At 43.7% G+C, this 24,232-nt stretch overlaps 1 long non-coding RNA gene across 1 annotated transcript in view; it reads left to right on the top strand.

Annotated features, from left to right (window-relative positions):
* Nucleotides 1–22,111, top strand: part of LOC309611386 — a 426,717-nt gene extending 404,606 nt beyond the window's left edge. Inside the window, exon 4 of the long non-coding RNA XR_014234497.1 lies at nucleotides 25–22,111. This is a non-coding gene — a long non-coding RNA (uncharacterized lncRNA). The remainder of the gene's footprint in view (nucleotides 1–24) is intronic.
* Nucleotides 22,112–24,232: the final 2,121 nt, after the last annotated feature.

The raw sequence follows: 24,232 nt of genomic DNA, 5'->3' as shown, positions 1-24,232 counted from the left end.
CTCTCATGTCTCTGTCTTCCACAGGATTCATTTGAAGCAGCCCACAGGGAAGGGTGTCGCTGAGGAAACAAAACCCAGACCCCCCCAGGCCTCTGGCTGAGGGGTGGGAGCATGCTGGGAAAACACTTCCACCTGAGAAGCACAAAGGACCCCAGGAGTAGAGGAAGCTGGCCTGAGGCCAACCGGAGGTATCAGAGTGGCTGGGCCCAAAGAGGGAGGTCTGATGGTGGGGCTTCAGAGCACTTACCCTCCCCATGCGAAGGCAAACAGTGCCCCCAGCTGCGGCTGTAAGGAGGGCGTTGCCCGTTAAGTCAGATGGCAGCAGAGATGGGGGCCTTCTGATTTTTTAAAACCTTTTTCTGAATTATAGGATATCTATAGAAAAAAAAAATCCACAAAACTTAAACAAACAGCTCAATGAAATCACAGGGTAAACACCCATCCAACCACACCCAGGCCAAGAAACAGAACATTGCCAGGCCCCCAAGCCATCTCCCTTCTGTGCCCTTCCAGTCGCCATACTTTATCCCTTCTCCCAAAGTGATCTCTATCTTGACTTTTAACACCAAAGATGAGTTTGACTGTTTCTGGACTTTATATAAATGAAACTACTCTCTTGTAGCTGGTTTCTTTTACTTGAAACTGTGTGTGAGCTTCATTTCTGCTGTCTGTGAAGCTGTTTGTTTATTGTTGAGTATTATTCCATTGTAGGATTATATCATGATTTATTGATTGATTCTACTGTTGATGGACATTTAGGTTTGGAGTTAGTGTCACCATGAATATTCTTCTCCCTGTCTCTTGGTGCATTCATTCCTGTTAGCTACATATCTAAGACTGGAATTGCTAGAAACTATAAAATTCCTAGGAGAAAACATAGGGGAAAAGCTTCTTAATATTGGTCTTGGCAATGCTTTCTTGGACATAATGCCAAAAGCACAGGCCAACAAAAGGAAAAATAGACAAGTGGGATTGGATTAAACTAAAAAGCTTCTCACACAGCAAAGGAAACTATCAAAAAAATTAAAGGCAGCCTACATAATGGAAGAAAATATTTGCAAACCATATATCTGATAAAGGGTTAATAGACACAATATATGAGAAACTCCTACAACTCAATAGCAATAAAACAAATAATTTTTGAAATGGGCCAAGGAAATGAAAAGATATTTCTCCAAAGAAGACATGTAAATGGCCAACAGGTACGTGAAAATGTGCTCAACATCACTAATCATCAGGGAAATGCAAATCAAAACTACAAAGAGATATCATCTCACACCTGTCAGCATGGCTATTATCAAAAAAAGAAGACGATAACAAGTGTTAGTGAGGATATGGAGAAAAGGGAACCCTTGTACATTGTTAGCAGGAATGTAAACTGGTGCAGCCACTATGGAAAACAGTACGGAGGTTCCTCAAAAAATTAATCATAGAGCTACAATATGATCCAGCAATCTCACTTCTGGGAATATAACCAAAGAAACTGAAATCAGGATCTCCCACGGCTATCTGCATTTCAATGTTCCTTACAGCGTCATTCACAATAGCCAAGATGGGGAAGCAACTTAAATATCCATTGATGGATGAATAGATAAAGAAATTGCGGTATTTACACACAATGGAATATTATTCAGCCTTTAAAAAGAAGGAAATACCATCATTTGTGACAACATGGATGAACCTTGAGGATATTATGCTAAGTGAAATAAGCCAGACACAGAAGAACAAATACTACATTACTTACATCAGCAATCTAAAATAGTCAAATTTATAGAAGCAGAGAGTTAGAAATGTGGTCACCAAATGGCTGGGTGGAGGGGAAAACAGGGAAGTGTTGGTTAAAGGGTACAAAGTTTCAGTTTTGCAAGTTGAATAAGTCCTAGAGATCTATATACTACAAGTACCTGTAGTTAAAAATACTGTATTGTTTAGTGTGTTTTCGAGTGTGCAATTTCTTATTTAGGTCTTCATGTTTTCCATAAATTACATTGTTTAAAAAATATTTACTTGATGATAAAAAAAGAAAAAAAAAAAAGACTGTCTTGACTGAATAACAGGGGAGCCTGATTTACATGAAAGAGTCTGGAGAGTTCCTTCTGCTGAAAACCTGAGTAGGAGTTCACCAGGAGAAGAATCGGGAAAAGAATATTCTAGGCCGAGGGAACAGCATGTTCAAAGACTTTGAGGCAGGAAAGGACCATATATATATTTTATTGAAGTATAATTGATTTACAATGTTGTGTTAGTTTCAGGTATACTGCACAGTGATTCAGTGTCATATATATATGTAAATTCTTCTCCAGGTTATTTTCCCTTATAAGTTATTACAAAATATTGAGTAGAGTTCCCTGCATTATACAGTAGGCCCTTGTTGGCTATCTATTTTATATATAGTAGTGTATATATGTTAATCCCAACCTCCTAATTTATCTCTCCCCCACCCCTTTCCCCTCTGGTAACCGTAAGTTCATTCTCTATGTCTGTGGGTCTATCTCTGTTTTATAAATAAGTTCATTAGTATCATTTTTTTTTAGATTCTGCATATAAGCGATATTATACGATATTTGTCTTTTTCTGTCTGACTTACTTCACTCAGTATAACAATCTCTAGGTCCATCCATGTTGCTGCAAATGGCATTGTTTCATTCTTTTTAATGGCTGAAAAATATTCCATTGTATATATGTACCACATCTTCATCCATTCATCTGTCGATGGACATTTAGGTTTCTTCCATGTCTTGGCTATTGTAAACAGTGCTGCAATGAAAATTGGGACATAAATCAACCATTTTATTATGTAACAGATTCTGTGGGTCAGGATTTGGACAGGGGACAGTGCAGATAGCTTGTCTCTGCTCCATGTCTGTGGCCTTAGCTGGAAGAGTTTCAGGGCTGGCAGTGACTCTGTAGCTGGGGCCTGGGCTCATTTCGAAGTGCCTTCACGCAGTACCTATATGTGGACACTCCATGTGGCCCGGGCTTCCTCACAGTATGGCGGCCTCAGGGTTCTTGCATGATTTCTCAAGGTTCTAGATGAGTGCCCCATTGGACAAGATGGAAGCTGTATTGCTTCTTAGGACCTAACCTCTGAAGTCACACAGTTTCACTTCTGCCATACTTTACTGGACGCTATTTGTCAAAAACAGTCATAGCCCACCACGATTCAAGGAGGGGGGAAAGCATAGACCCCCCACTTCTGGATGGGAGGCTGGCAAGGTCACACTGTATAAGAGCATATGGGATGGGAGATGTTGTCATGGTCATCTTTGGAAACTATAATCTACCACACGACTTAAACCAAAGAAGATGGTCTATGAAGGAGTTTCTAGCTTTGGAGAAAGATGTTTCTCAGCATCCCTGAAATCAACATCTTAAGACTACCTCCTGGAGAACCTGTCTGCACCTCAGTTCTGTTCAGTGTGAGATTATTCCACCTAGATTCATGAGTGGATATAAGATGTAGTAGGTAGAATAATGGCTTCCCCAAATAGGTCCAGATCCTAATCCCTGAAACATGTGACCACATTACCTTACATGGCAAAAGGGCCTTCATAGATGTGATTATTTTGAGATGGAGAGATGATAAGAGGGAAGCAAGAGTGTCAGAGTCGGAGAAGGAGAGGGGATGACAACAGCAGGCTTGATCTCTCTCTTTAACTACTACGCAGTTGGCTTTGAAGACGGAGGAAGGGGCCATAAGCTAAGGAATGCTGGTGGCCACGAGAAGCTGGAAAAGGCAAAACAATGGATTCCCCCCATGGTCCTTCAGAAGGAACGTAGCTCTTCTGATGTCTTGATTTTTAGCCCAGTGAAACCTATTTTCAGACTTGTGACTTCCAGAACTATAAGACAATGACATTGTGTTGTTTTACGCTAATAAGTTTGTGATAGTTTGTTATGGCAGCCATAGGAGAACTAGTACATAAAAGAATAGTCTTTGGTTTTCTGTCTGGCTTTGCCTCTTTCTCCAGCAGTGGTGCCTTCAGAACTCAGAAGACTATAGACTGAGTGTGACCTAGTTGCTCACTCTGAGGCAGTCGGAGCCTAAAAATTGGCTACAGTGGATTCTAAAGCTTTACCCCAAACACTCTTGACATTCAGGAGATAAGATTTCTAATGAGAAAATACCTGTGAGTGACCTCAGAGTTTTCTCCCAATGTTTCCTCATTGAACTGCCCTAGCATCTTGCTACTCAGTGTGGTCCCCAGACCAACAGCTGCAGTGTCATCTTGGTAAGCCAGCCCATAAAATGCAGAATCGCAGAGCCTGCCTACAGGCCTACAGAGTTAGAATCTGCATTTAAACAAGATCCCCGGAAGATCTATGTGTGCATGAAATTTTGAGATGTGCTATTTTAGAGATCTTACTGCACTGACCCATCTCTCCAGAAGTCCTCAGAGAGAGCGTCAGAATGGTTGTTTCCTTTTTACATATAAAGTAGAGGTGGTCCTGAATGTGAACAAATGTGCAAAAGTAGGATGAGTGTCCCCAGCTACTGAGGCTGGGGGTTGGATTCAGGATGCACATGGGGTTTCTCACTGTCACTTGATGCTGTTTCTAGGCTGAGGGAAAACAGACACCTGTGTGTTTTCTCCAGGAAATACGTACAAAGAAAAGTTTGTGATGTTCTCGGAAAGGGGCCAGAGGTTTCACCCAGCTGAGAAGCAAGGCTCCCTCAAAGGGTAGATGAACAAAAGAATGCTCATGTTTCCTTCAAAACGGTCATAATTTAATTTCTGTCCAATGTCGCCTGGGTACATTGCAGACTCTCAGAAGCTCTTTTTTTTTTTTTTAAAGTCATGCAATGGGGCTGTTTCAGTTTATATCCTCCCTAAGTAAAGCCATACAAGTGCCGTGTTTCTAAGTCTGCACACTGCCAGGAACACACACATGGGCTGTAGCAGGGACGTGGTCGTGTAGGAGAAAGAGGCAGCAGACCGTGGGCGAGAAAAAGGAGGCAGCCCTGAGACCCCGAGACTTTGCAGACCGAGACGCATCGTTTGTGATCTCAGTGAGATTCTGCTTTGATTGTAGATCCAGGGATTCTCCATTTCAGAAATGCATTCAGGCTGAAAACTGCCTGAGAAGAGAAGGGAAATGTCAGGGAGCTGCAAAGGAATTCTTGAGCACGAGAAGATGCCAACATCAAGACAAAGAATCATAATTCTTTTGTCTTAGGAGGGAAGTTGCTTTTGTTTTCCATCTTCATAGTTCCTGAGGTCACATTGCAGGGAAGTAAGAGATTGGGCTACTCAGAACCCAGATCCAAATAGAGCGTCTTCACTAAAGATTTGTGAAAATTGGATGGTTGAATTTTTCACGTTGGGTTTTCTCTAGTCAGGTTATAACCCTTTTGGGGACTTATTTTTCATGGTCTATGATTATTCAGAGTAATGGGAGAAGGATGGTTTGAACTATTTTAAAAATGGATTCTTTAGGGGGAGGTGGGATGAATTGGGAGATTGGGATTGACATATATACACCACTTTGTATAAAATAGATAACTAATAAGGACCTGCTGTCTAGTACAGGGAACTCTACTCAGTGCTCTGTGGTGACCTAAATGGGAAGGAAATCTTAAAAAGAGGGGATATATGTATACGTATAACTGATTCACTTTGCTGTACAGCAGAAACTAACACAACATTGTAAAGCAGCTATACTCCAATAAAAATTTTTAAAAAAACTAAAAAAAAAAAAAAAACCTGAAAAAACAAAAAGGATTCTTTTAGACAACACCCTGCTAAGACTCAATATAAGGTTTTACCTAACCTATTATACAACCAACCAAAACCAATTTACCACAAAGCCTGGTATGTAAATATACAAACTCTTCAAGATGCCAGAATTATAAATAAGTTGAAAGATACAGATGAACAGCAGGCAGAGAATCTTAGAGGTTCTCTCTGGCAGGCGATGGGCTGAGGGTCTTGCCCACATCGTCCCCTATAATCATCAACACATTCTTACAACGTGTGGTGCTGTTTTATTCCAATTTCACTGACGAACTGAACTGAAATGAACAGAAGGTCATTCCCCCATGTTTGCAAAGGTGGGGAAGCAGCAAATTGGGATTTGAAGTCAAATCTGTGAGTTGGGCTTCCTGATTTCTATTGAATTCTCTTATTGAATTCCCACTGCAAACCCTAGGTTTAGTATGGTTGACCCATTTTACAGATAAAGAAATTGAGGATCAGTGATGGAGTCACTTTTAAATAGGAGAGTTGGGCTTCATACTGAGAAGTATCAAACTGATCTCAACGTTAGACCTTGCAGTAGATTAAAGTTGTCCAAATGAGGGAAGCTCTTTGTAGAGATGGAACAGTTCCATATTTTGACTATGATGATCGTTACTCAACTGCATACATGTGATGATAATTCATGGGACTCTGCACACAATACACACGCACACACATTGCACGCAATACACACGCACACACACACATAGACACCCACACACAGGAGCACATGTGAAAACTGGTGAAATCTGAATAAGGTCTGTGCCTGAATTAATAAGCACTGCAGTCAATTTCCTGGTCTTGACAATATACTCTGGTCATGTAAGATATTATCACTGGGGGAAGCTGGGTGAAGAGTACAAGGAACTCTCTGTACTATTTTGCAACTTCTTGTGAGTCTTCTTATTTTAAAACGTTGTCTTCAAATTCTTTAATGTTTCTCCCATGGAGAGATGGAATCTCTGTTTCCTCCCATGGATTCTGGGAAGGCTCTGTAACTGTTTACAGATAGAATACGGTGGGGGAGATGCTGTGCCAGATTTCAGGCTCAAGTCTCAAGAATTTGGAAGCCCCACTCCCTGGATCTTGTTATGCTCTCTCTGGGAGCTCTGAGCCACTATACATGACATCCGACAGCCCTGAGACTGCCATGTGGAGAGGCCATGTCCAGGCCTTCAATCAACCATCCCAGATGAACTTGGCCTTCCATTCATCCCTGCTAAATCACCAGGCACAGATAAAAGACTTGGACTCTCCAGACCAGCCCATTCTCCAGCTGATTAGAAGAGTGCCGTCCATCAGTACCACACAGGGCCAAAAGACCACCTAGCTGAGCCCCACTCAAATTCTTGACCCGTGAAATCATGAGACGTAACAAGATGGTTGTTGCTTGATGCCTCTAAGTGGTGGGTAGTTTGGTGTACAGCAACGGATAAGAAAATAGACTTTTCATTATCCGATAAAGAAAGGCAAGGCTGATAACAAGGGGTTAGATACACAGAATCAGATGATGTGACACAGTAGGCATGTCCCTTCCCTTCTTTTGGCCTCAGTAAGACTGGCTTTACCTTGAATGTCACTTCCTCCAGGAAGCTCTATATAGATTGGATTAGATGTCTCCTCCCTTTCTCCCCCTTGGTTAGCAGGAATCAGAAGTATCTTGATGTTATGCTTTATTTCTCTCTTTCTCTCCCACCAGACAGTAAACTCCATGAGGTCAAGAACTAATTTTGTCTAGCTCATCACTATTTCACTCTGCCTACAACAAAACCTTTAATAGGTGATTATTGAATGAACGAGCAAAGACACGGGTGCTCTCCAAAATCCTGCTCAGGGCTGGTCGCATGTCGTTCTTTCTCTCTGGAGCTTTGGGGCAGGTAAGAAGGATCCAGGTATGCTTCTAGCACCTGTCAGACACCAGCTTTCTCTCTGGTACTCCCAAGATCCTAAGTCCACAAATCCATCTGCTGGGCAACAGCTCAGAAGCAGCAGGGGCCGGGAGGGCAGAAAGGCGAGAGGTATGCCCCCCAGTCCCCCACCAAGCTGGCGTCACCCTGGTTTGCTTACTTTCCTGCTCAGCTGCTTTAGTCAGAGGAGGGCCATTTCCACGGGCTCCTGCCTTGTAGGCTATCACCAGGGGAGGTCTCCAGTCCCTCCTGTATTTGCCTCTGCAGCTTCCTCATTTAGCCTCTGTCAGGGGGGTGATCTGGCTCCTCTTGGGCTGCCCTTGAAAATTCCAGTCACAATGACACAACAGTTATTTACTGAGCATTTCCCTCCAGCAAGGCTCTGGGCTGGACAAAGCCTCAACCTCCAGGAGCTTAATAATGGGTTGGCCAAAAAGTTTATTCAGTTTTTTTCCTTAAAATGCTACGGAAAACCCCAAACAAACCTTTCGGCCAACCCAATATTTCAGTGGCGTTTTTATCTGGTGGAAGGTGAGAGATGACAGAAAGAACACTGGACCCCTGGCCTGTTCCTGAGGACGTGCAGTGGTGACCTGGAGCCAGCACTCATGAGCTTGCAAAGGCCAATTGACAAGCATTCAGGAATTTTGTGAGCTAGTTGTTAAACTGTGGGTGGCTTGAGATTGGCCAGGTGAGAATACACTCATCAAGAAAATCAGCACATTGGGACTTCCCTGGTGGCATAGTGGTTAAGAATCCGCCTGCCAGTGCAGGGGACACAGGTTCAAGCCCTGGTCTGGGAAGATCCCACATGCCGTGGAGCAACTAAGCCTGTGCACCACAACTACTGAGCCCGCGTGCCACAACTACTGAAGCCCGCGTACATAGAGCCCGTGCTCTGCAACAAAGAGAAGCCACTGCAATGAGAAGACCGCACACCGCAGCAAAGAGTAGCCCCCGCTCATGGCAACTAGAGAAAGCCCGCACACAACAATGAAGACCCAACGCAGCCAAAAATAAACAAATAAATAAATAAATAAATTTATAAAAAAAAAAAGAAAAGAAAAGAAAATCAGCACACACTAGAATCCAGCTCCCTCACACCAGTTTGCCAGCACATCACTGGGAAATTCACTTCCTCTTTGTAAGCCTGTTTCCCTATCTGAAAAATGGGGATATAAATCCTGACCTTGAAAGATTTCACAAGTACTGACACAGTATGGTCCTTGGCACACTAGCTCCCTCTCCAGCGCACTCTCTTCTTCCTGAACTAATATGGTAAGTTCACCATGGGTTCAGTTTTCCTTTGGATTTATGGGATGAGTAAACATCACTGAGTAGGAAAGAATAGGCATCTTAGGATGGAGCATGGGTGGTTACCCAGGGTAAGCAGTGTTACTTTGGAAAGTCCCTAAAGTTTTCCAGGATCTCCTTTCACTCCAGTATTGATAAGGGGGCAGGGAGAATAAGATCAGGCAGAGATATTGAGGAGGCAGGTCAACATGTGAGGGTCTGAGTAGTTTTGTAAGTTGCCCAGTTTGGGACAAGGGTGCACTCACAATACTTTGGTCATTCATTCATTCAAAAATACATTTACTGAGCATCACAACAGACCAGCTAATCTCTGAGCTAGACTCTGAGTATGCAGCTATGAGCAGATATTTGCCCTGCCCTTATGGAACTGAACAGGTTAATGGTGAAGACGATCACGAAGCAAGCCATTAAAAGTGCATAGGTGTAATTTAAGCAAAATGCAGGCCACTGCATGGGCATGTATGGAGGGAAGCAGTTTTTGTTGGAAGCTAAAGAAGCGACATATAAGCAAAGCTTGGAGGGAAAATAACATTTTTGTCATGCTAGATGAGGAATGTGCAGACAGAGGCCTGGATTGTCCCCCATGATCCTTGCCTCCTGATGTTCATGCCCTGTGTGATCCTCTCCCCTTGGGTGTGGGCAGGACCTGTGACTTGCTACGACTAATAGAATAAGGCAAAGGAGATGCAATGTCACTTCCATGATTATTTAACAGAGGACTGCATCTTCTGTCTTGCAAGCAGATTGTCTCTTTTGCCTTCTTGGCTTGCATGTAGATGAAATGACCATGTTGAAGAGGTCCACGTGACAGGGAATTGGGAGCACCCTCCTGCCAACAGCCAGCAAGGAACTGAGTCCCAACAACACCCCAGTGGGTTTGGAAGTGGATCCTTCCCTAGTTGAGCTTTCAGATGAGAATGCAGCCCCAGGTGACAACTGGATTGTAACCTGATGAGAGACCCAAAGCAGAGGACTCAGCTAAGCCAGGTCCAGATACTTGATCCACAGTGATCGTGAGATATTAAATGTATTTTTGTTTTAAGCCACTAAGTTTTTGATAATTTGTTATGCAGCATAGCTAACTGATACAAAGAGGGTCAAGAATTTATTCCAGGTACAGAGAGCCATGTGTGTGAAGGGGATGAAATAAAGAGAGTCTGAACACAGGAGGGAGGACAAGCAGGCCAGTGGCTGGATTGAACATTTCAGCAATAAACCTCTGAGAAGTGAGTCAAAGGTTAGCCTAGGCCATGTTCTACAGGCCCACAGGGGCCATGGAACAGTTTCTGGCACTTATACTGGGGCCTCTGGGACATCAGTGAAAAATTGGAAACGGTGAACTTGATGAAATTTGCTTTTCAAAACACACAGTAGGGAGTCCCCTTGGGCGGCTAGGTAAGGAGCCTCAGACCCGGAGTTGATGGTTGATTTATAGAGAAGTGGACGCTTTCAAGAAATATTTTGGAGGAAGGAGGGGCAGGATTTGATGACAAAGTGGATACAGGGTGAGAGAGAAGTAGAGCCATCTGTTGAAATGGAAAGAGAGGTTTTTGGTTTGAGGGTTTTGAGAGAGTTAGAACATTCTGGTTCAGCCTGGGAAGCTTAAAGGCTGAGGTGGAAATCAGTCTTTTGATCCCGGCTTCTGTCTGGGTCATTTTGACCTCCCTCGGGCAGGACAGTTTAGGATTTGCCTAGCTAATGAGCACAGTTGACACACTGTGTAAAGATTTCATTAGCATGTGGAGAAGGCCTGGCTGAAGAATAAATCTCCATGTCATTTTGTTGATGCTAATGATTTCATATGAAAACACTCAAAAATGTGATAGAATGTGATAGACTGTACATTGATCAGAGGAAATGTGTTGATCTCCCTGGGGAGCCAAGCCACAGCTCACAATGGTACGGATTTATTTTGAATAAATCCCCTACCGTCACACTGTAGGTTTAACAGGGATGGATTATTGCAAGAAGTGTCTGGGAGAGCCATAAACTGATCTTGTTCTATTTAATGAGAGAGGGGACATTAATTCATTCTCCCTTCATTTATGCATCCACACTATTTTTTTTTTCTTATGTGTAATTCATCTGTAAAGGTTTTGATAATTGCCCCTGAAAGTTGCTTAACTTTTCTGAGCTTTGGTTTTCTCCTCTTTGAAGCTTGGCACTCCACACTTAAAATGTAGCTGTCTGGGCTCAGATCTTGGTGGAGTTCAGTCGGCTTTTCCCACTAGAATGTAAGCCCTGTGAAGGTAAGATTATGTTTATATTTTTCACTGCTGTGTCCCCAGTGCCTTAGGAGACTGCCTAGCTCAATAAGTGTTTGCTGAATGAATAAATGACACAACATGCATACAGCACACGACATCTAGAAAGCCCTCAGAAAGGGGCAGCTGTCTTCTCTCTTTTCTTCCTCACTTGCTGTGTTCCTCTCTCTCTCTCTTTCAGCCTCCTCCCCTATTTTCTTCCTTTTGGGTTTGGGAAAAAGAGAGAAAACAGAAAGCATCTCTTACTACTGGGTATCTGATTTTCTTTTGGCTTTCCCAGCACATGTATGATCATATCTGCTTCTTTTTATATTATGAAATCAGAGGATTATCTTTCCTGGAGAGAACTAGTTAAACCTCAGCAGTAGAAAACAGTGCTATGGGACCCACAGGCCAGTTCTTCCTTGGAAAGGATATTTCTATTTTGGGAGGTGGTTGGGGAGTATCGTAGTTGTTCCTTGGTTTAGATGCTCTTTGCCTCAACTCAGGGAAAATGAAAAGTTACCCTGAGAATTGAGAGAGTGACCAGGCTAGACTTTAATTTACTGCTTCTCTAAATGGAATACTCATCATCTATCCATCCATGAATCCACCCATCCACCCATCTATTCATCCATCCAATCACTCATTCACTCACTAGCTCATTCATTTTTTTTAACATCTTTATTGGAGTATAATTGCTTTACAATGGTGTGTTAGTTTCTGCTTTATTCACTAGCTCATTCATTTTTGTCTTCAAAGAAATATTTGTTGCACATCAACTATGTGCCCCACCTCATGCTAGGAATTGGGGATACCATGGTGACCAAAATGGATATAGGTTCTGCCCCCAAAGGAGCTTGTAGTCTAGTGCAGGCAATTCATCAGCTATCAGGGAGTGGGAAATTCTACAGGATGATTCAGATTGGAGAGGACGCTTTGCCTCCATCCTGCAGATGGTAAGTGAAGAAACTTTGGGGTAATAGACAATAAGCTAATTACCTTCTAGAGATAGCATAAATAACACAATACATAATCTCTTCTCTACTACCTAGTTAACAACTCCTTCTATTAAATTCTTTCTATTAGAATAAGTGATGGGCTTTCTGTCTCCAGCCTGGGTCATGACTGACAGACACAGCTATGCAAAGGATAAATAACATGTGGCCATGTTTACTTTCTAATATGAAATGGGTAAAAAAAAAGAAAGCAAAACTATCAGAACAATATGATTGGAACCTTATTATTTTTTTCTTAGCTACCTATCTTTTTTAAGTAGTCTTTTTCATTAAAAATTTTAAAAATACTGATATATAATTGAAATATAACAGTATATTTGCTTCAGGTGTACAGCATAATGATTCAATGTACATCTATATTACAAAATGTAGGCTAGTTAAGTCTACATTTTCAACAAGTAGGCAGTAAGTCTAGTTAACCATCACCACACATGGTTACACATTTTTTTCTTGTGATGAAAACTTTTAATATCTACTCTCTTAGCAACGTTCAGATATACAATATACAGTATTATTTTTAAAATTTTAATCTTTTAATTGAAGTATAATTGACTTCATACAATACTATATTAATTTCAGGTGTACAACATGGTACTTCGATATTTTTATAGATTACACTCCATACAAAGTTATTATAAACTATTGATTATATTCCCTGTGCTGTACATTACTACCTTGTAACTTACTTATTTTATACCTAGTAGTTTGTGCCTCTTAATCCCCTTCACCTATTTTGTACCTCTCCCAATAGACAGCATTATTAACATCACTATGCTATACATTTCATCCCCAGGGCTTATTTATTTTATAACTGGAAGTTTGTGCCTTTTAATCACCTTCACCCATTTTCCCCACCCTCCGCCTCTGGTACCATCAATTTGTTCTCTGTATCTCTGAGTATTTTATTTTTTTAGTGTGTAGAGAAAAAAGAAGGAAAATGAATGAAAAGAATCAAAGTGATCAGTGGCAGACTCTGATGGCCAGCACATGCATCCATATAATAGAAAGTCCCTAAGTCCTACTTGGCTGAATCCTTCCCCTGCTGTGTCTCGTGAGAAGCTGACATATCTGGCATGAGACCCTTTGGAATTTTTCCTACTGGATCTGTTTCCCTCCCTTGCCTGCACTCTTTGGAGACGCGGTGGGGTCCTGGGTACCGTCCATCCCACCAAGGAGCATGGAAGGGCTTCTTTTGATGTGGGCATGGTCAGGGAAGGAATCGTTTTAGGAGGACAGCCTGGCGGATCTTGGATCCCATCTCTATGGCAACGATGCTGCAAGGACTGAAAATCTGATTTTGTTTTGGGCTGTGGTAGCCGCTAATTACAGGCAGCTCCAAGTCCCTTTGCTCTTCCCTAGAAAGGTCTCTGTTTATTTGTTGGCAAGGGTTATCTACTTTTTTTCGCTTTTGAACTCTCTTCCTAGTCCTCTTCTTCCATTTCACCCATCAGAAAAAAAAATTTTTTTTGTCGCCTCTGGAGGATATTTGCTTTCCTGGTTGTTATGGAGATGAAGAGCCAGATGACGGAGCAGGCTTGGGAAGGGAAGAATGGGCATGAGGACCCAAGGTAGCCCTTGGCCCAGCTGGAGATGGCTGTGAAGGATGGATGTGAAACAGAAGGGGCAGATTGGGGCCCTGAGGATAACGAGAGAGATAAAGAGAGAAGCACAGAGAAGTGGGAGGGGGACGAGGTGGTGGACAGGAGGTGACTCAGACCTAAGACCCCAGGAGCTGATTCAACAGAAGCTCACAGGAACACCAGACGGCGAGCGGGGGGGAGCAGCGGGGGGCTTTTTTGTTTGCCATCCTCACGTCTTCAGTGAACTTTTTTTTTTAAATTTTATTTATTTATTTATTATTATTATTATTATGATTTTGGCTGTGTTGGGTCTTCGTTTCTGTGTGAGGGCTTTCTCTAGTTGCGGCAAGTGGGGGCCACTCTTCATCGCGGTGCACGGGCCTCTCACTATTGCGGCCTTTCTTGTTGCGGAGCACAGGCTCCAGACGCGCAGGCTCAGTAGTTGTGGCTCACGGGCCCAGTTGCTCCGCGGCATGTGGGATCTTCCCAGACCAGGGCTCGAACCCGTGTCCCCTGCATTGGCAGGCAGATTCTCAACCACTGCGCCACCAGGGAAGCCCCAGCGAACGTTTTGACTCACTGTGCTGTCTACTTCCCTCTTTCCTCAAGATTGATCTGCAAACTTTGCTGCTCGGAGGGCTGAAGCAGCCTTTGGGGCTTTGGGGAATCCTTCCAGAGAAAACCCTTTGCAGGCCTTCCCGGGGCTGCTCACCAGATCCCCTTGCGGGATTGACTATACATGGGGCGGTGAGGGCAGGACAGGGCTTTACTTCCCCGGCTCCGTCTAAGTCTGCCCTGCTCATGACAGTAGCCACGTATGGCTATTTAAATGAACCAGAACAAAATAAAATTGAACGTGCAGTCCCTTCTTGGTAGGTTCTGGTCGGTTTTTCTGTTAACCTAAAACCACTCTAAAAATGCAAGTCTATGAATTAAAAGCAAATACAGTTTCCCAGTTGCAGTAGCCACGTTTCAAGTGCTCCGTAACTACACATGGCTGGTGGCCACTGTATTGGAAAGCACAGATGTAGACTGTTTCCATGATCACAGAAAGTTCAATTGGACAACTTTGGTCTGGGAAATAGTACCTTTCTGGATTCTTCCCTACACATTCCAAAGAGTGAAAGGAAACCATAGTCTGATAGCCTTTCATTCATTCATTCATTGAACAAATATTTACCGCCTGCCAGACATTGTTCTAGATGCTGAGAATTCAGTTGAGACAGACAGTTCCTTTTCTTGTGAGGCTTAAATGCTAGTATATGATAACAGACATTCTAGAGATACAAATAGAGTACGGTTATGGTGGAAAATTAAGCAAGTTAAGGAAGAATTCTGGGTGCTAGGAAGTGGAGAGGGTTCTGCTCTATAAAAGATAGTCAGAGAAGGCTCATCAAGAAGGGGATGAGGGAGCAAGCTTTGCAGGTTTCTGGAGGCAGAGAATTGCAAGCAGAGGGAACTGTTGGGCAAATGTCCTGAGGTGGAAGCGTGCCACTCAGTTTTGAGAAGATGAGTAACACGATCTGACTTCGGTTTTAGAGGGATCTCCTCTGGCTGCCAAGTGGAGAATAAACCAGAGGGGAGAGGAAGGAGGGCTCCCAGAGAGAGCAGTGTGGAGGCTACTGGCATATCCCAGGTGAGAGGTGATGGTGGCTTGGACCAAAGCAGCAGCAGTAGGAGAGCTGAAAAGTCCGATTTCAGGAGATATTTTGAAAGTAGAGCAGATAGGATTTTCTGCTGGATTAACGCAGGGGTGTGAGAGAAAGAGAGGTGTCAAGCAGGACACAAAGGCTGGAGAGTCTAGAAAGATAGCTCTCCGTTGATGAAGATGGGGAGATGGCTGGCGAGCAGTTCTGAGGTGGGGACAACCAAGAGTTTAGCTGTGGACCTAAGAAGTTTGAGATGCCTATTCAATATCTGAGTGGTGATATCAAGGACACAGTGGAATCCATGCATCTATTCACTCAACAGATATCTGTTGGGCTCAAATATATACCTGGGACTTAGTCATCCTGGATATGAGAGATTGACACTCAATTTTGTTTCCAGTTTTCTTCAGTTGCTCCATTAAACAAAAAGAAATACGCATATCTTGTTTCCATTGTTTTTGTACCAGCTTGCAAATCTAAAGTCTGTTCTGAGCAGAACACCCAGCTGACTGGCTTGGCCCCTTGATTCTTCCTTTTTTTTTTTTTTTTCAATTCCTCCAGTTCACAGCCTGCCACTCAGGGACACTAAGAACATCAAATGTCAGCCCAGCCCTTGAGAAGCTGGCAACTAGTAGGAGTGGTTAAGACACAGAACAAAGCGCGTGGGCTTTAGATCCATCAAACCTGATTCCCGAAACTGGCTCCACCACGCACCAGCTCCTTGGCCTGGGGCCATTCACTCAGCCTCTCTGAACTTGTTTGCTCATCTGTATAATGGAGTGCCTGACACCTAGCTCTCAGGGCTGTCAACAGGATTAGAGAAAATGCATATAGATCTACCAGCATAGCACCTGACACATATAAGGGCTTATTTAATAAGTGGTTGTTAGGATTAACTTCATGTTAACAAATGAAACAGATATGTAATAGGAAAAAATTGATAATATATGTGGTTAGGTGCTTTTAGAAACAGAACTGAAGGAAGTGATGAGAGACTGAAAAGCATAGAGGCTAGCATCACGGGCTTTGGAGATAGATATTGGTTCCAAACCCAGCGCCTCTGCTTATGCACTGGGTTGACACTTGGTTCCCAGGGCCTTGGTTTTTGGATCTGTAGAATGGGGACAATGACCCATTAGTACCAACTCACAGGTTTGCTGAGGATATGTGTAAAGGCTTAGCCCAGTTCTGGGCTCACAAGAATCGCTCAATAAACAGCAGTTGCTATTATTTCCAGGGGAACACAGGGAGCCAGAGGAAGCTTTCAAAAGGAAAAAGTGAATCAGAGGGCACATGCATGTATTAGAAATTAGGGAAAGAAAAAGCAAAGCAAAGCAAAGCAAAGCAAAGCAAAGCAAAGCAAAGCAAAGCAAAGCAAAGCAAAACAAAACAAAGCCCTTTTCTGGGTCTATAGAAAGGCAGCCCAAGCTGCTCTACTATTGCCCTGTCCGGTGTTGACAAATGTCTTTGATGTTCCTGTTCAGGATCTTGAGGCTCTTTTAAGATTTTTTTTTTTTTTTTGGCTGCGTTGGGTCTTCGTTGCTGCACTCAGGCTTTCTCTAGTTGGGCGAGTGGGGGCTACTCTTCGTTGTGGTGCGCGGGCTTCTCATTGCGGTGGCTTCTCTTGTTGCGGAGCATGGGCTCTAGGAGCACGGGCTTCAGTAGCTGTGGCATGCGGGCTTGGGCTTCAGTAGTTGTGGCACATGGGCCCAGTAGTTGTGGCTTGCAGGCTCTAGAGCACAGGCTCAGTAGTTGTGGTGCACGGGCTTAGTTGCTCCGTGGCATGTGGGATCCTCCTGGACCAGGGATCGAACCCCTGTCCCATGCATTGGCAGGCGGATTCTTAACCACTGAACCACCAGGGAAGTCCTCTTTTAAGATTTTAACTTCTCAAAAAAATCTTCAAAGTGTCTGGTTTGACCAAAGCAGGAACACGATGGATATGTTTGGAAGGATTTTGAAATGCAAGGGGTGAATGTGTTTTTCAGGCTGGATTTTTAATCAAGGAACATCTCAAGGAACCAGGGCTCCCTCTTCCTAAGTCTGCAGGAGCTGACCCCCTCCTAGAGGGCAACTCGAGAACATTCATGGGTGGGGTAGGTAGTGGGCCTTTGTTAATGTCCTAACCAGGGTGGCATAACCAGTTTGTAGGCAAAGTTTTTCTGAGCTGACAAGTTATCCCAAACTCTAACTGTGCAGTCAGTCACTCCTGGTGCTACCTGCAGGCTTGGCTTGTGGCCTGGACTATGTCATGTTTACACAGGTCCAGAGCTTACCTTGCAGATACCATTAGGCAGCCAGAGGTGAATGGAGTTTTTTGTCTCCCTTTTCCATGATGCATTTAGAGCAGCTAATTTGTGTGGTTGGGGTAACTCCCTTAAAAGTTAAGCAGTCAAGGTGGGCCCTGCTCTAGGTGCCCTTGGTAAATATATGGCATCCTGCCGGGCCGGCTCATCGGCACAGCTGGTCCCACTTAACTAGGAGAGGCAGAGGGCAGAGGGCATGGGTCTTGCAATCAGCAATCAGGCAAACCGGGTTCTGAACCCTGGTAATGCTGCTTATTACTAGCTGTAACCAAGTTGTTCCCGTCTTTATGCTTCTCTGTTTCCTCTCTTGCAAAATGAGTTATACATGGAGATAACATCTATGAGTAGCAGCGTCTATGTCAAAGACTGTTGCAAGGATTGAGTGCGAAACTATATGTCTGGGACTTCCCTGGTGGCGCAGTGGTTAAGAATCCACCTGCCAATGCACGGGACACGGGTTCGAGCCCTGGTCCGGGAAGATCCCACATGCTGCGGAGCAACTAAGCCCGTGCGCCACAACTACTGAGCCTGAGTTCTAGAGCCCATGAGACACAACTACTGAGCCCATGTGCCACAACTACTGAAGCCCGCACGCCTAGAGCCCGTGCTCCGCAACAAGAGAAGCCACTGCAATGAGAAGCCCGCGCACCACAACGAAGAGTAGCCCCCGCTCACCGCAACTAGAGAAAGCCTGCCCGCAGCAACAAGGACCCAACACAGCCAGAAATAAATAAATTAATTAATTAATTAATTAATTTTTAAAAATTGAGTATAGTTGATGCACAGTAGTATATAAGTTATAGGTGTACAATTTGGTGATTCATAATTTTTTTTAACATCTTTATTGGAGTATAATTGCTTTACAATGGTGTGTTAGTTTCTGCTTTATAACAAAGTGAATCAGTTATACATATACATATGTTCCCATATCTCTTCCCTCTTGCATCTCCCTCCCTCCCACCCTCCCTATCCCACCCCTCTAGGTGGTCACAAAGCACAGAGCTGATCTCCCTGTGCTATGCGGCTGCTTCCCACTAGCTATCTATTTTACATTTGGTAGTGTATATATGTCCATGCCACTCTCTCACTTTGTCACATTTTACCCTTCCCCCTCCCCATATCCTCAAGTCCATTCTCTAGTAGGTCTGTGTCTTTATTCCCGTCTTGCCACTAGGTTCTTCATGACCTTTTTTTTTTTTCCCTTAGATTCCATATATATGTGTTAGCATACTTATTTGTTTTTCTCTTTCTGACTTACTTCACTCTGTATGACAGACTCTAATTCCATCCACCTCACTACAAATAACTCCATTTCGTTTCTTTTTATGGCTGAGTAAAGGTCATACTCCATTTATAGTTATTATAAAATATTGGCTATATTCCCTGTGTTGTATGATATATCCTTGTAGCTTTTTTTATACATCGTAGTTTGTAACTCTTAATCCCCTACCCCTGTCCTGCCCCTTCTCCCTCTCTCTCCCCACTGGTAACCACTAGTTTATTCTCTATATCTGTGAGTCTGCTTTGTTTCTGTTATATTCACTAGTTTGTTGCATTTTTAAGATTCCGCATATAAGTGAGATCATACAGTATCTGTCTTTCTCTGTCTGACTTATTTTACTCAGCATAATGCCCTCCAGGTTCATCCATGTTGTTACAAATGGCAGGATTTCAGTCTTTTTTATGGCTGAGTATCTAGGTACTATTCTTAGCACTTTACATTCATCAACTTATTTAATCTTCCCAACAACTCTGTGAGGTATGAACTATTTTTGTCTCCATTTTACAGATGTGGAAACAGACAGACAGATGAGGTCACTTTCCCAAGGTTACAAATTAAGTCGTAAAAGGAACATTCAAAGGATGCCTGACTCCAGATCTTGTGCCCTTGACCACTGGGTACTACTTCCTCCCAATAAATGATAAATGATCAGTATTTTATTTTTCCAGTCTTTACTGGGTGCATGTGAGTTGTGTGAATCTCACTCGGAATCCAGAAATAACCACGAGCCTGTCTTTTTCCCACCATGGAGAACAGTGGCTGATCTCAGGCCTTTGAGATCTGTACAATTCCATATACTTATTTATAGCAAGACATAACTAAATTCTGCTCATCCAGACTCTCATTCCCTCTCTCTCTCTTTTATTCCCAGGGGAACTTTTAGTAGCTTATTTGGAGCGAACACCATCCGGAAAAAAAATTTCAGTAAGGAAAACAGGAATCAAGACGTCAGGACGGGTTGCCGACAGGACCTTTGATCTGGCCAGAAATAAATATAAGAGAAGCTGTCGAGAGCTCTCTTGCCCGATTTCCATCTAAAGCAATAGAAATAGGCCTCAATCACCGAGCCCCTGTGCTGCCCCCAGGACTGGTGAGGATGAGAATGTGGTCTCCACGTTGCAATGGGAATCCAGTGGCTCTCAAGAACTTTGCTGGTGCTCTGCCTCCCGAGGGTGGGCTGGGGAGAAAACGTCCATTGCTCGTTGCCGCATTACTCACGGTAGCCAAGATAACTAAGTGTCTGTCCAGGGATGAATGGATAAAGAAATTGTCATATATATGAGATATAAATTATATTTAATATGATATATTATTATTATTCAGCCTTAAAAAAGGAGATCCTGCCATTTGCAACAACGTGGATGACCCTGGAGGATATAATGCTAAGTGAAATAATCCAGACACGGAAAGAAAAATACTGCATGATCTCATGAACATGTGGAATCTAAAAAAAGTTGAACACATGGAAGCAGAGAGTAGGACAGTAGTTATCAGGGGTGGGGAGGTGGGGGAAGTGGGGAGATGCTAGTCAAGGGATACAAAGTTGGAGTAATGTAGAATGAATAAGGATCTTATGTACAGCATGATGACTATAGTTAATAGTGCTGTACTGAAAACTAGAAATTTGCTAAGAGAGTAGATTCCAGGAGCTTTCGCCACTTCAACAAAAAGAAAAGTAATGATATAAAGAGATGGATATGTTAATATATACATGTGTATATGTACATCATAATACATATGGATCTGTTCATACAGCATATGTGTATGTGTATCATAATATCATGTGGTACACCTTAAATAGATACAATTAAAAAAAATAAATCAGGATAGGAGAAAAGTTCCAGAGATGATTCAGAGCTTGTGGGGCACCTAGTGTTGCCTGGGAGATGAAGTTACACAGCAGCTCACTCGAACATTTGGGAAATGATAGCAATTATAGCAGGCATTTCTTCAGTTCTTAGGTACCAGACACTGTGCTAAGCCCTTAAATGTATTACCGCATTTAACGTTCACAAGAATTCTGTGAGGTGCTATCATTTCCATGTCACAGATGAGAAAACCAAGGTTCAGAGTGTTTTAGCAGGTTGCCCAGGGCCACGATAGCTAAGGTGTAGTGGAGTGGGAATTTGAATCCAGGCTCTATGACTCCAATACTTGGTCATTTAACCACTAATCTCTTCTTAAGTAATGACTGGGGCTCAGAGAGCTGAGTTTCTCAGTGGGAATTTCCTAGTTCACTGAGTTGGTCCTAGAGCTGCAGGATTGTAGAACAGAGACAACAGAGTGAATCTTGGCATTTACAGAGTACCTGCTGGAAGCTCAGCATTGTGTGAGGGGTTTCAGAAGCTCAGAGAAGGGTGTACAGGACAGGAACGGGGGAAGGAGTGAGTGAGGGAGAGGGAGGACCTGAGGATGGCTTGATTATTAGATGATGTAGGCCGACGTGTCTGCCTTGGGTGACCAGGTAGACGGTAGAGCCATTCATCAGATTAGGGTACCAAAGGAGGAGATTTGGGGGAGATGGTGAGACAGACACTATGGTTACCAGCCCACCAGCCATCCCCCTTATTCCCTGCAAATTGATTTTGGTTACGTTTTGGCCTGTGGTCTGGAAGTGTGTATGGGACCCAATTCTAACCAGTGAGAGTAGGATGGAGGCTATGACGACTCTGGAAACATGGCTTCTTTATTGCTCGAAAGAGAAAGTGATGCCAGAAAAAGGCCTCCCCTCTGGCCTACACTTTCTGCCTTGGGCACAGGTTGTGACCTGGAGCTGTGGCCACCATCTTGTGAGCATGAGTTGACAAGCATGAAGAAAAGTCAATATGTTGAGCCCAGTAGACGGGCTGGATGGGCAGAGCTTGCCTTGATGCCCGGCTGAGTGGATTCTCCAAACACGGAAAGCAACTTCCTGTCTACAGATGTTCAAATATATCCAACTTAAATATCTTTAAGGTTTAATCCACTGTGAGCTGGCTTTTCTGTTGCTTGCAGCTGAAGGAATCCTAACGGATGTCAAAGTAAGTTTAGTTTTGGGGCTCTTAAGTATCTGAGAGGTCCCTTTGAAAACTTCCTGAGAAAGATGAAAGAAGAAAAGAGAGATTTGTCAACCAAGTTGAGGGTGGGGATGCAACTTTATTCCCCTGTGCTGGGAAAACAGAGTGAGAGAGGATGCATGCACTTGCTGGAATGGATACGTAGAAGGTCTCTGAACACATGCAAATCCCCCACATAAAAGCAGTTTAGATGTTGGCCATGTGAGTGGATGTCTGGCTCTCTTACAGGTCAGGGCAGGTCGGAGCATCTTTCCTGTTATCTCAGGGAGGAACAGATCCAAGTTGTTCATACAGCTAAACATCGCTCCCTGGGTGTCTTCTCCCAAGATCTAATTTTAGGGAGCCAGGCTTACTGCCACCAAGGAGGAAGGGCTCATGAAATCACGGCCAGCCAGGGTCATTGGAGCTCAGGCTAGGAACTTAGGTAGTGGGAGATCTTATGCTTTCAGGGCTCCTTACCACCAGCCCACTAGTTCTGGGATGCTCTCGGTCAAGGGGACTTTGCTGTTCCTACTTGTGCAAAAGGTTCTCCCAGTATTAATAAATCCAGTTGTCTCTGTGCTGTGCTCCCAGACAGCCAGATGCAATTTGCACTCCACCGTCCTCTGCATCCCATCTGCAAGCATTTGAGTGTCCCCTCGCTCTGGGGACTGGAGACCTGACCTCTTCCTCCCTCTCCCTTCCTCTTCCCACCCCTGCCCCTCCTTCCTCCCATGATATCTGAGAGGGACAGGCAGCCTTATTTGTCCCGGTCACCATCTTTGAAAGCCTCCTCCACCGCACCCTCCTCTCCATTTCGCTCCCCCATTCCAAGCCCAAATGCTTTGCCCGGCACACTCTTATTTGTCACCAGATGTTCGAGGTTGCAAACCGACCCCCTAGCTTTTCCATCTTCCTTTATTGTATTCGCCTCCCCTCTTCCGGTGATTCTGCAGACAACCCCCCATCCTGGCGTGTGTGCGCTGACCTCCACGTGCTCCCGAGTCAACTGATTGCGCCTGAATCCACTTAAAGGTGAAAGGATAAAGCAATTTTCTTCAAGATGTGGCCTAAACTGTTTAGTCTTGGAGGTCTCCAAAGGGCAGGAATGAAAGGATGTCCCCCGCAACCGCCACTTCAGCCTCGGAGCACCCAATCTGGGCTCGCCTTGATCTGAGCAATTTGGAAGAGCTTAATCTCCTGCCCCTGGGTGGGTTTGTCAGACCTCTGCAGAATCAGGCCCAGAATGTATGGACAGTGTCAGCGATTGCCTGGTTAGCAGACTTGAAAATAAAAACAGAAGAAAAGTTAAAAAGGGTCATCATCAACTGGTCCCGCATCAAAAAGTCAGGAGGCATCAGTGCAAATGGAGAAAGTTGGCATCCATCAATCTGACATGGGGACAATGGGCTGTGAGTTGATATATATGTTTTAATTTTATTTTTTTCTTTCTGTTTGTTTATTATTATTATTTATTAATTTTTATTGGAGTAGAGTTGCTTTACAATGTTGTGTTGGTTTCTGCTGTACAGCAAAGTGAATCAGTTATACGTATACATATATCCCCTCATTTTTGGATTTCCTTCCCATTTAGGTCACCACAGAGCATTGAGTAGGGTTCCCTGTGCTATACAGTAGGTTCTCATTAGTTATCTATTTTATAAACAGTAGTGTATATATGTCAATCTCAATCTCCCAATTCATCCCACCACCCCCCCCTTCCTTGGTAACCATAGGTTTGTTCTCTACATCTGTGACTCTGTTTCTGCTTTGCCACTAAGTTCATCTGTACCATTTTTCTAGATTCCACGTATAAGTGATATTATATGACATTCGTGAGTTGATATTTTTAATTGTTAAGTGAGGAGTCTGGAAGCTGGGGCTGGAATCTAAACAGCTCTCAGCCCTTTCCACCACTCAAGCACATCCGGACCAATTTGGCCCTGGAATATTTTTGATTAGGGAATGTTAGACTGTGATTGTCTGAAGGGCAGGAAAGCCGGGGTGGGGTAGGGGTAGGGCCGGGGGTGGGCTGTGCGCTGCGTACTCAGAGGCTCCAGGCTGCACAAAGAGACCCCATTCAACTCCTGGCTCTGGTCCGTATTCACGTTGGCTCCTGAGAAAGTCACTTCTCTCTGAGCCTCAGTTTCCCCCTTGAT

The sequence above is a fragment of the Balaenoptera borealis genome (genome assembly GCF_965194805.1).
Source record: "Balaenoptera borealis genome assembly, chromosome: 14".
In the NCBI taxonomy this organism is placed as follows: domain Eukaryota; kingdom Metazoa; phylum Chordata; class Mammalia; order Artiodactyla; family Balaenopteridae; genus Balaenoptera; species Balaenoptera borealis.
This window is presented reverse-complemented; position numbering and strand designations above follow the sequence as displayed.